This window comes from Ranitomeya variabilis, chromosome 2 (genome assembly GCF_051348905.1).
Source record: "Ranitomeya variabilis isolate aRanVar5 chromosome 2, aRanVar5.hap1, whole genome shotgun sequence".
NCBI lineage: Eukaryota > Metazoa > Chordata > Amphibia > Anura > Dendrobatidae > Ranitomeya > Ranitomeya variabilis.
In genome coordinates this window covers 777,255,557-777,270,964 of record NC_135233.1, presented here as the reverse complement: position 1 = coordinate 777,270,964, position 15,408 = coordinate 777,255,557, and positions in this window count along the sequence as shown.

Here is a 15,408-nt window from a genome sequence, read left to right as displayed (position 1 = left end):
AACAAGAAAAAAAAAACTATGACTCAGAACTTTCTCTTCCCTCTTTTGAGATGCATTTAACACTTTGTGGGCCAGCTGTACTGTTATGACCTGGTGGTTACGGAGTGGTACTGAGATGACCTGGTGGGTAAAACCAATCATGGACAAGCTCAGAGGAGGTGGCAGCTCTACAGACAGTAATCACCTATATGACCTAGTGATTACGGAGCAGCACTGAAATGACCTAGTGGGTAAAACAAATAATGTACTAGCTCTGAGGAGGTGGTAACTTTACTGACCGCAATCCCTACTCCTAACACCAACACTAGAAATAGCCGTGGAGTGTTCCTATCTCTGCCTAGAAGCCTCTTCACAGCCTAAGAACTAGTTACCCCTGAAGATGGAAACAGAAAACTATCTCGCCTCAGAGAAACCCCCAAAGTAAAGATAGCCCCCCACAAATATTGACAGTGAGTGAAGAGGGAAATGACAAACTCAGAAATGAAACTAGATTTTAGCAAAGGAGGCCACTACTATCTAAATAGACAGAGAAAGAAAAGGCTACTGTGCGGTCAGTATAAAAACTAAATGTCCACGCAGAGTTTACAAAAATAACCTCCGCACCGACTCACGGTGTGGAGGGGCAAATCTGCAACCCCAGAGCTTCCAACTAGCCGGAATATTTCATGATGACAAGCTGGACAAAAGAGACATAACTTAAACTGAACAAAAGGTCATAGGCAGGGAAACACCCAAAAACTAGCAGAACTTATCTTAAGCTGAAATGGACTGGCCAACAGAGAACTTCCAGGAAAGGACTGAATCCACAGGAAGGAACATTGACAGCTGGCATCCACTACAGCCCAAAGCCCAGTTAAATAACCAGGCCAGGGAACCGATTAGTGAAAGCAGCTGCTAAGTTCCACTTGAAACCACCAGAGGGAGCCCAAGAGCAGAACTCCCAAAAATACCATTTGCAACTACAGGATGGAGCCCAAGAACGGAACTCACAACAGGTTCCATTTACCACAGCAAGTCTTTTAGGTCCTGAAGTAGCAAAACAGCTACAGACCATCACACTACTCCCACCAAATTTTACTGTTGGTATTATGCTCCTTTTTTAAATGCTCTGTTACTTCTACGCCAGATGTAATGGGACAAACTTCTGAAACGTTCAACTTGTGTCTCGTCAGTCCACAGTGTATTCTCCCAAAAGTCTTGGGTATCATCCAGATGTTTTCTGGCAAAACTTAGATGATCATTTATGTTCTTATTGCTGATCCGCTGTTTTCGTCTTGAAACTTTGCCATGCAGGCTTTTATTGTCCAGTCTCTTTCCTATGGTGCAGTCATGAACACTGACGTTAACCTAGGCAAGTAAGGCCTGCAGTTCTTTGGATGATGCTGTAGGGTCTTTTATGATCTCTTGGGTGAGTCGTTGCACCTTCAGGGTAATTTTGATTGGCGGACCACTCCAGGGAAAAGTTTATCACTGTTCCATGCTTTCACTATTTGTAAATAATAGCTCTCACTTGAGTTTTCTGGAATCCCAAAGCTTTAGAAATGGCTTTATAACCTTTTCTACACTAATAGATCTCAATTACTTTGTTTCTCATTTTTACCAGAATTTATTTGGATAGCAGCATGATGCATAGCTTTTGAGGATCCTTTGGTCCACTTCACTTTGTCAGGCAGGTCCTATTTAAGTGATTTCTTAGTTGAGAACAGGTGTGGCAGTAACAGGTGTGATAAACCACAGATAACTTATATTTTAAGGAGGTTTAATATGCACATTGCCAATTCAGAGAGAAAGAGGACGTCTGGTTTGAAATGCAATATCTTCATAGGTGTATAGAGGCCCATTTCCAACAACCATCACTCCAGTTTTCTTATGGTACTTTGTGTTTGATAACTGTGTAAGAAGGCTAATGGGTGGTTAGAATACCCTTGAAAACCCTTGTGCAAGTATGTTAGCACAGCTGAAAACAGTTTGGCTGATTAGAGAACCTATAAACCTGACATTCCTTTGAGCATTACATTTGTTGGTTCCATTAAACTCTCAAAATGGCCAGAAAAAAAGAACTTTCTTGTGAAACTCGACAGTCTATTCTTGTTCTTAGAAATGAAGGCTATTCCATGCGAGAAATTGCCAAGAAACTGAAGATTTCCTACAACGGTGTGTACTACTCCCTTCAGAGGAGAGCACAAACCGGCTCTAACCAGAGTAGAAAGAGAAGTGGGAGGCCTTGCTGCACAACTGAGCAACAAGACAAGTATATTAGAGTCTGTAGTTTGAGAAATCGACGCCTCACAGGTCCTCAACTGGCAGCTTCATTAAATAGTACAAGCAAAACGCCAGTGTCAACATCTACAGTGAAGAGGCGACTCCGGGATGCTGGCCTTCAGGGCAAAGTTGCAAAGAAAAAGCCGTATCTGAGACTAGCTAATAAAAGGAAAAGATTAATATGGGCCAAAGAACACAGACATTGGACAGAGGAAGATTGGAAAAAAGTGTTATGGACAGACAAATCCAAGTTTGAGGTGTTTGGATCACACAGAAGAACATTTGTGAGACGCAGAACTACTAAAAAGATGCTGGAAGAGTGCTTGTCGCCATCTGTAAAGCATGGTGGAGGTAATGTGATGGTCTGGGGTTGCTTTGATGCTGCTAAAGTGGCAGATTTGTACAAGGTAAAAGGGATTTTGAATAAGGGCTTGTTTCCACATGCGAGAATCACGTCCGTGTCTCGCATGTAGAAACCAAGCTCTGGTGTCTGCACTCCGGAGCAGAGCGTGCGGCCGCATAGGAACACATGGAGCCGCACAGCTCCGCTCCTGAGTGCCGGCGCCAGAGCTTGGTTTCTACATGCGAGACACGGACGTGATTCTCGCATGTGGAAACAAGCCCTTAGGAAGGCTATCACTCCATTTTGCAATGCCATGCCATACCCTGTGGACAGCACTTGATTGGAGCCAATTTCATCCTACAACAGGACAATGACCCAAAGCACACCTACAAATTAAGCAAGAACTATTTAGGTAAGAAGCAGGCAGCTGGTATTCTATCTGTAATGGAGTGGCCAGCGCAGTCACCAGATCTCAACCCCATTGAGCTGTTATGGGAGCAGCTTGATCTTATGGTACGCAAAAAGTGTCCATCAAGACATACCAACTTGTGGGAGGGGCTTTTGGAAGCATGGGGTGAAATTTCTCCAGATTACCTCAGCAAATTAACTGCTAGAATGCCAAAAGTCTGCAGTGCTCTAATTGCTGCAAAGGGAGCATTCTTTGATGAAAGCAAAGTTTGATGGAGAAAATGGGGTCACTTATGGGGGGGTTCTACTGTTCTGGTACCTCATGGGCTCAGCCAGTGGGTTATGGCACCTGCAAACCATAACAGTAAAATCTGGTGCTCCTTACCTTCTGAGTTTTGCACTGTGCCTGAAAAATATTTCCCGATTACATGTAGTTAGTGATGAGCAAACATGCTTGCCACTACACGTTACTCGCCCAAGTATCGCTATGCTCGGCGTACTCAGTGAGCAGCAAGCATTTCCAGTATTATTCGGTGGTAACTGCAGTCTCCACCCAGCAGTTTTGGCTGACTTTAGAGACCCAATCACGTGCAGGGATTGTCTGCCAGGCCATGAAACGCCACAGCCATCTTTGTTGTGGTCATGCAGTGATTGGTTGGGCCATACAGTATCATCCCAAGTATAAGAGAACCGGCACCACCCTGCTCGCCGCATCCTGTTCCTGTTTCAGCGAGAGTAGGGAGAGCTGCTGCCGAGATAGGGTCAGAATCGTGGTATTAGAGTTAGTGTAGGTCTGCAACTTCTTACATCCACAACTCCTGAGAAACCAAAAGTCCTTTTTAGGGCTAATTCGTGGGTCCCGATATTGGAGCGCTAGGTAGGCAGGGCACAGAATATCCACATCAGTGCAAGGCCTGCAGGCACTGTATGTGCGTCCATTGGTCCCACTGCATCCTTCCCACAGCTCCATAACTGCCTGCTGCAGCTTATTTACTGCCTATATACCTATTTATTTTTTCCAAAAATTCCACCCCCAAAATAAAAATACAGTCTGTTGTGTCAGACTGAGGCCTGTTGAAAAGTTATAGTTTGTCAGGCATACGTAGCAAAGTTGTGTGTGCTACCCTTGTGCCCCCCCTTTTTTTTTGGTGTTTTAAATTCACCGAAAAAGGCCTCATATATCTGTGTGCTCCAAGTTTGGTCATTGGAGGCCGGTGTACTTATTTTTGGGCTGTCTGATGCATGCATCGATGCAGACCCGTGGAAGCACAAGCACAGTGCGAAACGGCCGTCGTCTTCTTCTGCTCACTAGGGCTCCATTCCTCACTCCCCCGGCCATGATGTTTTAACATGAAGATTAAATAAAGTTGGAATTTTAGATCAGTGAGTGCCTTCTCTTTTTCTTCATCTATGGCATTGGAATTATATGTTTTTTCTCAGAAGAGCACCCGGGATCTGAATGTGTGGCTGGTTCCAAAAGGACTATTGATTGACACCTGGGCCCTCGTTTGGGACTACCTCTATTTTTCAGACAGTGCCGTTTATTTTTTTGTCTTTTCGGTACTTATTTTTTGGCTGTGTCATACTCAAATTCTATACAGCGCTATTTCGCATAAAAAAAAATTCCAAGGCCACAGATTTGCCAGTGTGGTCTTTTCGTTACAGCCGTCATATATTTCTGTGCTCCAAGTTTGGGCATTGGAGGCCGGTGTACTTATTTTTTGGCTGTGTGATACTCAAATTCAATACAGCTCTATTTAACATTAAAAAAAATTGAAAGGCCACAGATTTGCCAGTGTGGAATTTCCATTACAGCCGTCATATATCTCTGTGCTCCAAGTTTGGGCATTGGAGGCCGGTGTACTTGTTTTTTGGCAGTGATACTCAAATTCTATACAGCACTATTTCGCATAAATTAACTTTAAAAAAAATAAAAAAAATGAATACAGTCTGTTAGGTCAGGCTGAGGCCTGCCTGGTGTTTGGGTTTGAAAAATCGTAGATTTGCAGGCATACTGATCACATATTATTTCGCTACTATTAAAGACATTTGTGTTGAGCATTTAAAATAGTGCAGTAGTCCATTTAAAATGGTTAAGGCAAGGGGCAAGGGACGGGAAAGTGGACGTGATACTGATGGTGCATCCAGAGGACGAGGCCATGGCCAAGGTGAAAGTGGGCAACAACAAAGACCCACATCTTCTCGCTCGACCTTCCTGTCTCAGTTTCTAGGGGACTGCAGCACACCACTATTGAAGCCAGAGCAGTGTGAAATGGTTGTTGGTTGGATAGCGGATAATGCTTCCAGTCACTTAGCCACCACCACCTTGTCTTCCACACAGTCAAGTCTGAGTAGCCGTGAGTGTGGCCAGGATATTCCTCACCCTGATCCTCCTTCCTCCCACAATGTCGAGTGCCCTGAGACAACTGATCCCACACTTGGACACTCTGAAGAGCTGTTCAGTTTTCCATTTCAAGATTCAGAAATCTCTGCCTGTCAACTTGAAGTGGGGAAAGATGAGATCGCATGTAGAGCTGCCCAAAGCTTTGACCAGCCCCAGTCACACAAAAGGGATGGTGAGAAAGTGTCACAAGAGGTGGAAGATGATGAGACACAATTGCCAGAAAGTCAGGAGGAGGAGCAGGGTGCGGATGTGGAAGACGAGGTGGTGGATGACATAGTGACTGACCCATCCTGGCAGGAGGATATGCATAGCAAGGACAGCAGCACAAATGGAGAAGGAGGCATATCCCCCCAACAGGCAGGAAGAAGCAGTGTGGTGGCCACAGACAGAAGGCGTGCATCCGTTCCCCATAACATCAACATGAGTGAAGTTGTCATTCAACCTGTGAGATCTTCCCGAGTCTGGCAATTTTTTAAAGACTCTGCCGATAACCCCAAACAGGCCATTTGCAGCACCTGCCATGCATGCATCAGAAGGGGTAGCAAAACAACCAGCCTGACCACCACCAGCATGATCAGGCACATGCAAGCAAAGCACCTGACTTGTGGGCCGAACCCCAGGCTCCAGGACCACTGCCTGCTGATCACACCACTGCTTCTTCCACTGTTTTGCGTAGAAGCCAATCCCCAGTACACCATGCATGTGAAGATGCCTCTAGCCCTGCACCTGTTGTGGCCCACAGTCAAGCAGCACCATCAGCAAGCCCGTCCACGTCCTTGTCCCAGCACAGTGTTCAGTTGTCTATAACCCAGTCTTTGGAATGCAAGCGGAAATACCCAGCCAACGCCCCACAGGCCACAGTCCTCAATTCTAATATTTCTCTTCTGCTTTCGCTAGAAATGCTGCCTTTTAGGTTTGTTGAGACGGAAGCATTCCACAACCTGATGGCGGCGGCCGTCCCAAGGTACTTGGCCCCCAGTCTCCACTATTTCTCCCGGTGTGCCGTACCGGCATTACACCAGCATGTGTCCCACAACATTACCCGTGCCCTCAACAATGCTGTTACTGGGAAAGTCCAACTAACCATGGACATGTGGACAAGTGCTTGTGGGCAGGGATGGTACATCTCAATGATGGCACACTGGGTTAACATAGTGGAAACCAGGACCCAGTCGGACCTTGCAATGGAACACATCCTCCCCACGCCGAGGATTGCTGGCCCCACATCAATCAGGGTTGCCCCCACAGTCTACAGCTCCTGCACCTCCTCCTCCTCTTCATCCTCCATCTCTGAAATCAACACATCAGTCAGAAGCTGAAAGCACTGCAGCACTGCCTCAACCAAGCAGCAACAGGCTGTGCTGAAGCTATCTGCATAGATGACAAACCGCACAACGCAGAAGACTTGTGGACAGCGCTGAAAGAGCAGTCAGATGTTTGGATGACACCGCTGAACCTACAGCCAGGCATGGTCATGTGTGACAATGGCTGTAACCTGGTAGCAGCTCTGAGGCAAGGTGAGCTCACACACGTACCTTGCTTGGCCCATGTGCTTAATCTAGTGTTCAACGTTTTCTGAAAAGCTACCCGGAGCTGCCTTATCTGCTAGTGAAAGTACACCGTCTGTCTTCCCATTTTAGAAAGTCAGCTACAGCTTCAGCTGCGCTTGCCATGCTTCAGCAGTGTTTTCAGCTTCCAGCTCACTGACTGTTGTGTGATGTCCCCATACGCTGGAACTCTACGCTGCATATGTTGGAAAGGATTTGTGAGCAGAAGAGGGCCGTTGCTGACTACCAACATCAACAAGGCGGTCAGACACATAAGACCTCAGGAGTGGACATGGATGTCAGACATATGTAACATCCTCCAAAACTTTGAGGGCTGCACCAAGATGGTGAGCGGCGATGATGCCATTATTAGCATCACCATCCCGATTCTCAGCATTCTGAAAAACTCTCTGCTCACAATCAAAAAGGATGCATTGCAGGCAGAGCATGAGAACATTGAGCAAGGAGACATACAGGGGGATTACACTCTGCCTACCAATCCACGTTGAGAAGACATGAGGCTGGGCTATGAGGAGGAGGAGGAAGAACAGGAGCTACTTTCATGCGCTATAGACGGTACTACAAACACATCTGTATTAGCTTCTGTTCAGCGGGGATGGCCTGAGGACAGGGAGGAGAAGGATGAGGATGAGGAGGAGGACAGCATGGTCAGTCATCCTGTTGGTGAGGACACGGAAGTCTTGCCTGTTAGCAGTCTGGCATGCATGGCTGACTTTATGCTGCGCTGCATTTCATGTGACCCTCGGATTATCAAAATTTTGGGTGACACTCATTACTGGTTGGTGACACTTCTAGACCCATGCTACAAGGAGAACTTTCAAGCTCTTCTGCCTGAGGCAGAGAGGTGTACTAAAATGTTGCAGTACCACAGGGCCCTTGCAGCGGAATTACTTAGAAAATTCCCATGTGAGAACGCTGGCATCAGACGTCAGAGTTTGTTGTACAACCAAGGACTCCAAGCAAGAGAGACAGAAGTACAATCCTGCTCAGGCAGGTGAACAATGGCCAAGTTCTGGGACTCTCCGGGCCCGGAGAGTTGTCAAGCTTAGTGATTTTTAGACGCCGCCATACTTTCTGCTGGGTTAAGCAGTTGACATTTAATGGGGAATTTTTGTTATCACTGGTGATGTTGTCTGTTATGGAATTTTCTTGTGTAAATACTGATGAAAAAAGTCATTTAGCATATTGGCTTTTTCCTCATCCTCATCCACCATTTCACCCAGGCTATTTTTAAGGGGGCCAACACTATCATTTTTTAGTTTCTTACTATTTATGTAGTTAAAGAATATTTTGGGATCGTGTTTACTCTTTCTGGCAATGAGTCTCTTTGTCTCAGTCTTTGCTGCCTTGATTTGCTTTATACAGAATTTAACCCCTTAACGACCGCCGATACGCCTTTTAACGGCGGCCGCTAAGGGTACTTAAACCACAGCGCCGTTAATTAACGGCGCTGTGGAAAAAGTGAATAGCGCCCCCCAGAGTCGGATTTTCTCTGGGGTCTCGGTTGCCGAGGGTAGCCGAGACCCCAGAGAACATGATTCGGGGGGTTTTTACCGACCCCCGAGTTGCGATCGCCGGTAATTAACCGTTTACCGGCGGTCGCAACAAAAAAAAAAAAAACGCGATTTGCCGTTTAATTTCTCTGTCCTCCGATGTGATCGCACATCAGAGGACAGAGAAATGTGGTCCCCGATGGCCCCCAATAGCCCCCCAATACTCACCTACCTCCCCCGGTGCTCCTCGTGTCTCCCCATGGGCGCCGCCATCTTTTTTCCGGGAAAAAATGGCGGGCGCACGCGCAGTGCGCCCGCCGCCCGGCACCCGGATGTTCTTTGGGGTCTCGGCTGCCGGGGGTAGCCGAGACCCCAAAGAACATGATCGGGGTCGATTTGCACCGACCCCTGCTTTGCGATCGCCGGTAATTAACAGTTTACCGGCGACCGCAAAAAAAAAAAAAAAAAAAAAGCGATCAGTTATTTCTCTGTCCTCTGATGTGATCGCACATCAGAGGACAGAGAAATAGGGGGATTCGGGGACCCTAACATACTCACCCGGGGTCCCTGGGTCCTCTTCTGTCTTCTCCTGCCAGCCGGCTTTTTCATCATGGCGGGCGCATGCGCAGTGCGCCCGCCATCTGCTGCCATCTGCCGGCCGGCAGGAGAAGACAAGTTGGGGCTAAAATTAGGGTTAGGGTTAGGGTTAGAGTTAGGGTTAGGGTTAGGGTTAGGGTTGGGGCTAAATTTAGGGTTAGGGTTAGGGTTAGGCTACTTTCACACTAGCGTTTTTTGGCTTCCGTCGCAATGCGTCGTTGGAGAAAAAACGCATCCTGCAAAAGTGCTTGCAGGATGCGTTTTTTCTCCATTGGCTTGCATTAGCGACGCATTGCGACGGATTGCCACATGTCGCATCCGTCGTGCGACGGATGCGTCGTGCTTCGGCGGACCGTCGACACAAAAAAAACTACATGTAACTTTTTTGTGCGACGTGTCCCACATATTTCAGTGCCACGTGCCACGTATTTAAGTGACACGTGCCACGTATCAAAGTGCCACGTGCCACATATTTCAGTGCCACGTATCAAAGTGCCACGTGCCACGTATCAAAGTGCCACGTGCCACGTATCAAAGTGCCACGTGCCACGTATCAAAGTGCCACGTGCCACGTATCAAAGTGCCACGTGCCACATATTTCAGTGCCACGTGCCACGTATCAAAGTGCCACGTGCCACGTATCAAAGTGCCACGTGCCACATCTTTCAGTGCCACGTATTTAAGTGACACGTGCCACGTATCAAAGTGCCACGTGCCACATATTTCAGTGCCACGTATCAAAGTGCCACGTGCCACGTGCCACGCATCAAAGTGCCACGTGCCACGTATCAAAGTGCCACGTGCCACGTATTTCAGTGCCACGTATTTAAGTGACACGTATCACGTATAAGTGCCACGTGTCACGTATTTAATTGCCACATATTTAAGTGCCACGTATCAAGATTTTCCATGGAGAACAGACACATCCAGAGATATGTCTGCTCTCCACGGCTGCAGCAACACACTGACAGGAGCCATAGTTCCTGTCGGTGTGTCACTGCGCATGCGCGAGCGAGTTTACCGGCGGTCATTGACCCCGGCACTCTCGCTTAACGGCAGTGCTGCGTGGGAAAGTTCAACGCAGCTGTACTGCTGTTAACCGAGACGCCGGAGTCATTGAACTCCGGAACAGTACGCGATACACTGCTAGGAGCTTCGCTCCTGGCAGTGTATCGCCGGAGAGCAGCCGATCGGCGTGGGACACTCGTTTTATGGATTCTGCGGACAGGGAGTATGAATTTGGTTTATTATTTTTGGATTTTTTCCTGGAGGATCGAGGGCTTCGCCTACAAGTGTGCTGTTGGTGAGTATATACTCTGTTATATGTTGTATGTACTGTGTGTCATGTATGTGTATTGTGTGTAGGTGTTTTGTGTAACTTTACAATTGTGCTAAGTCGCCGGACACAGGGACAACTCTCCCATCCTAATACCGGATGGGAGTAGTAGTCCCATACGGCGACTTAGCACAATGGTGGCACTAGCGTCGCATGGGGACACACACACGCACACACACGCACACACACACACGCACACACACACACACAGAAGGACTCCATGCTGCTTCACTGGGGGGCGGGGGCTTCCCTCTTCCTGTCCGACGTCACGTCCGGTCCTGGGTGTCAACCCCTCCGTACAAAGACGCCGACACCCAGGACAAAGGCGCTGTGTGTGGAAGGTGATATGGGGCCCTAGGGGGATACGCAGACACGCCGCTGCGTAAAGAATTGACATGTCAATTCTTTTTACGCCGGCGTGTTTGCAGACAAAAGCGCCGCGTTTTTTTGCGGTGTGTCTGAACGGCAAAGTGAATTTCTCATTCACTTTGCCGGCAGACGAAAATGACATTGCGCATTTTTGAAAAGCGCCCGCAAAATAGCCCGCAAAATAGCGCTCAAAAATGCGCTATGTCTGAAAGTAGCCTAAGTCTTCTTTCACACTTGCGTCGGTACGGGGCGGTCGCAATGCGTCGGCCCGATGTACCGATGCACGTTGTGAAAATTGTGCACAACGTGGGCAGCGGATGCAGTTTTTCAACGCATCCGCTGCCCAGTCTATGTCCTGGGGAGGAGGGGGCAGAGTTACGGCCACGCATCCGCGGAAATGGCAGACGCGACGTACAAAAAAAAGGTTACATTGAACTTTTTTTGTGACGACGGGGGCTAAAGTTATGGTTAGGGTTGGGGCTAAAGTTAGGGTTGGGGCTAAAGTTAGGGTTAGAGTTGGGATTAGGGTTAGGGTTTGGATTAGGGTTGGGATTAGTGTTACGTTTGGGATTAGGGTTGGGATTAGGGTTAGGATTAGGGTTAGGGGTGTGTTGGATTTAGGGTTTTGATTAGGGTTATGGTTAGGGTTGAGATTAGGGCTGTTTTGGGGTTAGGGTTGTGATTATCGTTAGGGTTGTGATTAGGATTATGGATCGGGTTGAGATTAGGGTTAGGGCTGTGTTGGGGTTAGGGTTGGAGTTAGAATTGGGGGGTTTCCACTGTTTAGGTACATCAGGGGGTCTCCAAACACGACAGCCAATTTTGCGCTAAAAAAGTCAAATGGTACTCCCTCCCTTCTGAGCTCTGCCGTGCGCCCAAACAGTGGTTTACCCCCACATATGGGGCATCAGCGTACTCGGGATAAATTGGACAACAACTTTTGGGGTCCAGTTTCTCCTGTTACCCTTGTGAAAATAAAAACTTGGGGGCTAAAAATCTTTTTTGTTGGAAAAAAATATATTTTTTTATTTTCACTACTCTGCATTATAAATTTCTGTGAAGCACTTGAGCTTTCAAAGTTCTCACCACATATCTAGATAAGTTCCTTAGGGGGTCTAGTTTCCAAAATTTGGTCACTTGTGGGGGTTTCTACTGTTTAGGTACATTAGGGGTCTGCAAACGCAACATAACGCCCGCAGACAATTCTATCAAAGTCTGCATTGCAAAATGGCGCTCCTTCCCTTCCGAGCTCTGCCGTGCGCCCAAACAGTGGTTTACCCCCACATATGGGGTACCAGCATACTCAGGACAAATTGGACAACAACTTTTGGGGTCCAATTTCTCTTGTTACCCTTGTGAAAATAAAAATTTGGGGGCTAAAAAAATCTTTTTTGTGGGAAAAAAAATATTTTTTATTTTCACTACTCTGCATTATAAACTTCTGTGAAGCACTTGGGCATTCAAAGTTCTCACCACATATCTAGATAAGTTCCTTGGGGGGTCTATTTTCCAAAATGGGGTCACTTGTTGGGGGTTTCTACTGTTTAGGTACATTAGGGGTCTGCAAAGGCAACATAACGCCCGCAGACAATTCTATCAAAGTCTGCATTCCAAAATGGCACTCCTTCCCTTCCGAGCTCTGCCATGCGCCCAAACAGTGGTTTACCCCCACATATGGGGTACCAGCATACTCAGGACAAATTGGACAACAACTTTTGGGGTCCAATTTCTCTTGTTACCCTTGTGAAAATAAAAACTTGGGGGCTAAAAAATCTTTATTGTTAAAAAATATATATTTTTTATTTTCACGACTCTGCATTATAAACTTCTGTGATGCACTTGGGCATTCAAAGTTCTCACTACACATCTAGATAAGTTCCATGGGGGGTCTAGTTTCCAAAATGGGGTCACTTTTGGGGGGTTTCTGCTGTTTAGGCACATCAGGGGCTCTCCAAACGCGACATGGCGTCCGATCTCAATTCCAGTCAATTTTGCATTGAAAAGTCAAATGGCGCTCCTTTGCTTCCGAGCTCAGCCATGCGCCCAAACAGTGGTTTACCCCCACATATGGGGTGTCGGCGTACTCAAGACAAATTGTACAACAGCTTCTGGGGTCCATTTTCTCCTGTTACCCTTGGTAAAATAAAAATTTGGAGGCAAAAAGATCATTTTTGTAGAAAAAATGCGATTTTTTTATTTTCACGGCTCTACGTTATAAACTTCTGTGAAGCACCTGGGGGTTTAAAGTGCTCACCACACATCTAGATAAGTTCCTTAAGGGGTCTAGTTTCCAAAATGGTGTCATATGTGGGGGGTCTCTACTGTTTAGGCACATCAGCGGCTCTCCAAACGTGACATGGCGTCCGATCTCAATTCCAGCCAATTCTACATTGAAAAAGTAAAACGACACTCCTTCTCTTCCAAGCTCTGCGGTGCGCCCAAACAGTGGTTTACCCCCATATATGGGGTATCGACGTACTCAGGAGAAATTGCACAACAACTTTTGTGGTCTAATTTCTCCTGTTACCCTTGTGAAAATAAAAATTTGGGGGCAAAAAGATCATTTTTGTAGAAAAAATGAGATTTTTTATTTTCACGGCTCTACGTTATAAACTTCTGTGAAGCACTTGGGGGTTCAAAGTGCTCACCACACATCTAGATAAGTTCCTTGGGGGGTCTAGTTTCCAAAATGGTATCACTTGTGGGGGGTTTCCACTGTTTAGGCACATCAGGGACTCTCCAAACGCGACATGGCATCCGATCTCAATTCCAGCCAATTCTGCATTGAAAAAGTCAAACGGTGCTCCTTCACTTCCAAGCTCTGCGGTGCGCCCAAACAGTGGTTTACCTCCACATATGGGGTATCGACGTACTCAGGAGAAATTGCACAACAACTTTTGTGGTCTAATTTCTCCTGTTACCCTTGTGAAAATAAAAATTTTGGGGCAAAAAGATCATTTTTGTAGAAAAAATGAGATTTTTTATTTTCACGGCTCTACGTTATAAACTTCTGTGAAGCACTTGGGGGTTCAAAGTGCTCACCACACATCTAGATAAGTTCCTTGGGGGGTCTAGTTTCCAAAATGGTGTCACTTGTGGGGGGTTTCCACTGTTTAGGCACATCAGGGACTCTCCAAACGCGACATGGCATCCGATCTCAATTCCAGCCAATTCTGCATTGAAAAAGTCAAACGGTGCTCCTTCACTTCCAAGCTCTGCGGTGCGCCCAAACAGTGGTTTACCTCCACATATGGGGTATCGACGTACTCAGGAGAAATTGCACAACAACTTTTGTGGTCTAATTTCTCCTGTTACCCTTGTGAAAATAAGAATTTGTGGGCGAAAAAATCATTTTTGTGAAAACAAATGCGATTTTTAATTTTCACGGCTCTACGTTATAAACTTCTGTGAAGCACTTGGGGGTTCAAAGTGCTCACCACACATCTAGATAAGTTCCTTGGGGGGTCTAGTTTCCAAAATGGTGTCACTTGTGGGGGGTTTCCACTGTTTAGGCACATTAGGGGCTCTCCAAACGCGACATGGCGTCCGATCTCAATTCCAGCCAATTCTGCATTGAAACAGTCAAACGGTGCTCCTTCACTTCCAAGCTCTGCGGTGCGCCCAAACAGTGGTTTACCTCCACATATGGGGTATCGGCGTACTCAGGAAAAATTGCACAACAAAATTTGTGGTTAAATTTCTGTTTTTACACTTGTGAAAATTAAAAAAAATGGTTCTGAAGTAAAATGTTTGCAAAAAAAAGTAAAATGTTAATTTTTTTCTTCCACATTGTTTTAGTTCCTGTGAAGTACGTAAAGGGTTAATAAACTTCTTGAATGTGGTTTTGAGCAGCTTGAGGGGTGCAGTTTTTAGAATGGTGTCACACTTGGTTATTTTCTATCATATAGACCCCTCAAAATCACTTCAAAGGTGATGTGGTCCCTAAAAAAAACATGGTGTTGTAAAAATGAGAAATTGCTGGTCAACTTTTAACCCTTATAACTCCCTAACAAAAAAAAAAATTGTTTCCAAAATTGTGCTGATGTAAAGTAGACATGTGAGAAATGTTATTTATTAACTATTTTTTGTGACATATCTCTCTGATTTAAGGGCATAAAAATACAAAGTTTGAAAATTGCAAAATTTTAAAAATTTTCGCCATATTTCCATTTTTTTCATAAATAATCGCAAGTAATATCGAAGAAATGTTACCACTAACTTGAAGTACAACATGTCACGAAAAAACAATCTCAGAATCAGCGGGATCCGATAAAGCGTTCCAGAGTTATAACCTCATAAAGTGACACTGGTCAGAATTGTAAAAATTGGCTCGGTCATTAAGTACCAAATTGGCTCTGTCACTAAGGGGTTAATTAATTTTCTGTATCCATTTAATGCCTCATCACTACCTACTTCCTTTATTTCTCCAAATGCTTTCTTTTTGTCACTTATTGAGCCCTTTACAACTCTATTTAGTCATAGTGGTTTCCTCCTATTTCTAGTATGTTTATTCCCATAGGGAATATATTGTGCACAGGTCTTATTCAGAATGCTAATAAACGTCTAATTATTCCATATGTATATGATTGGAACAAAAATAACTCAATTTCTTGAACGCTGAGATCAAT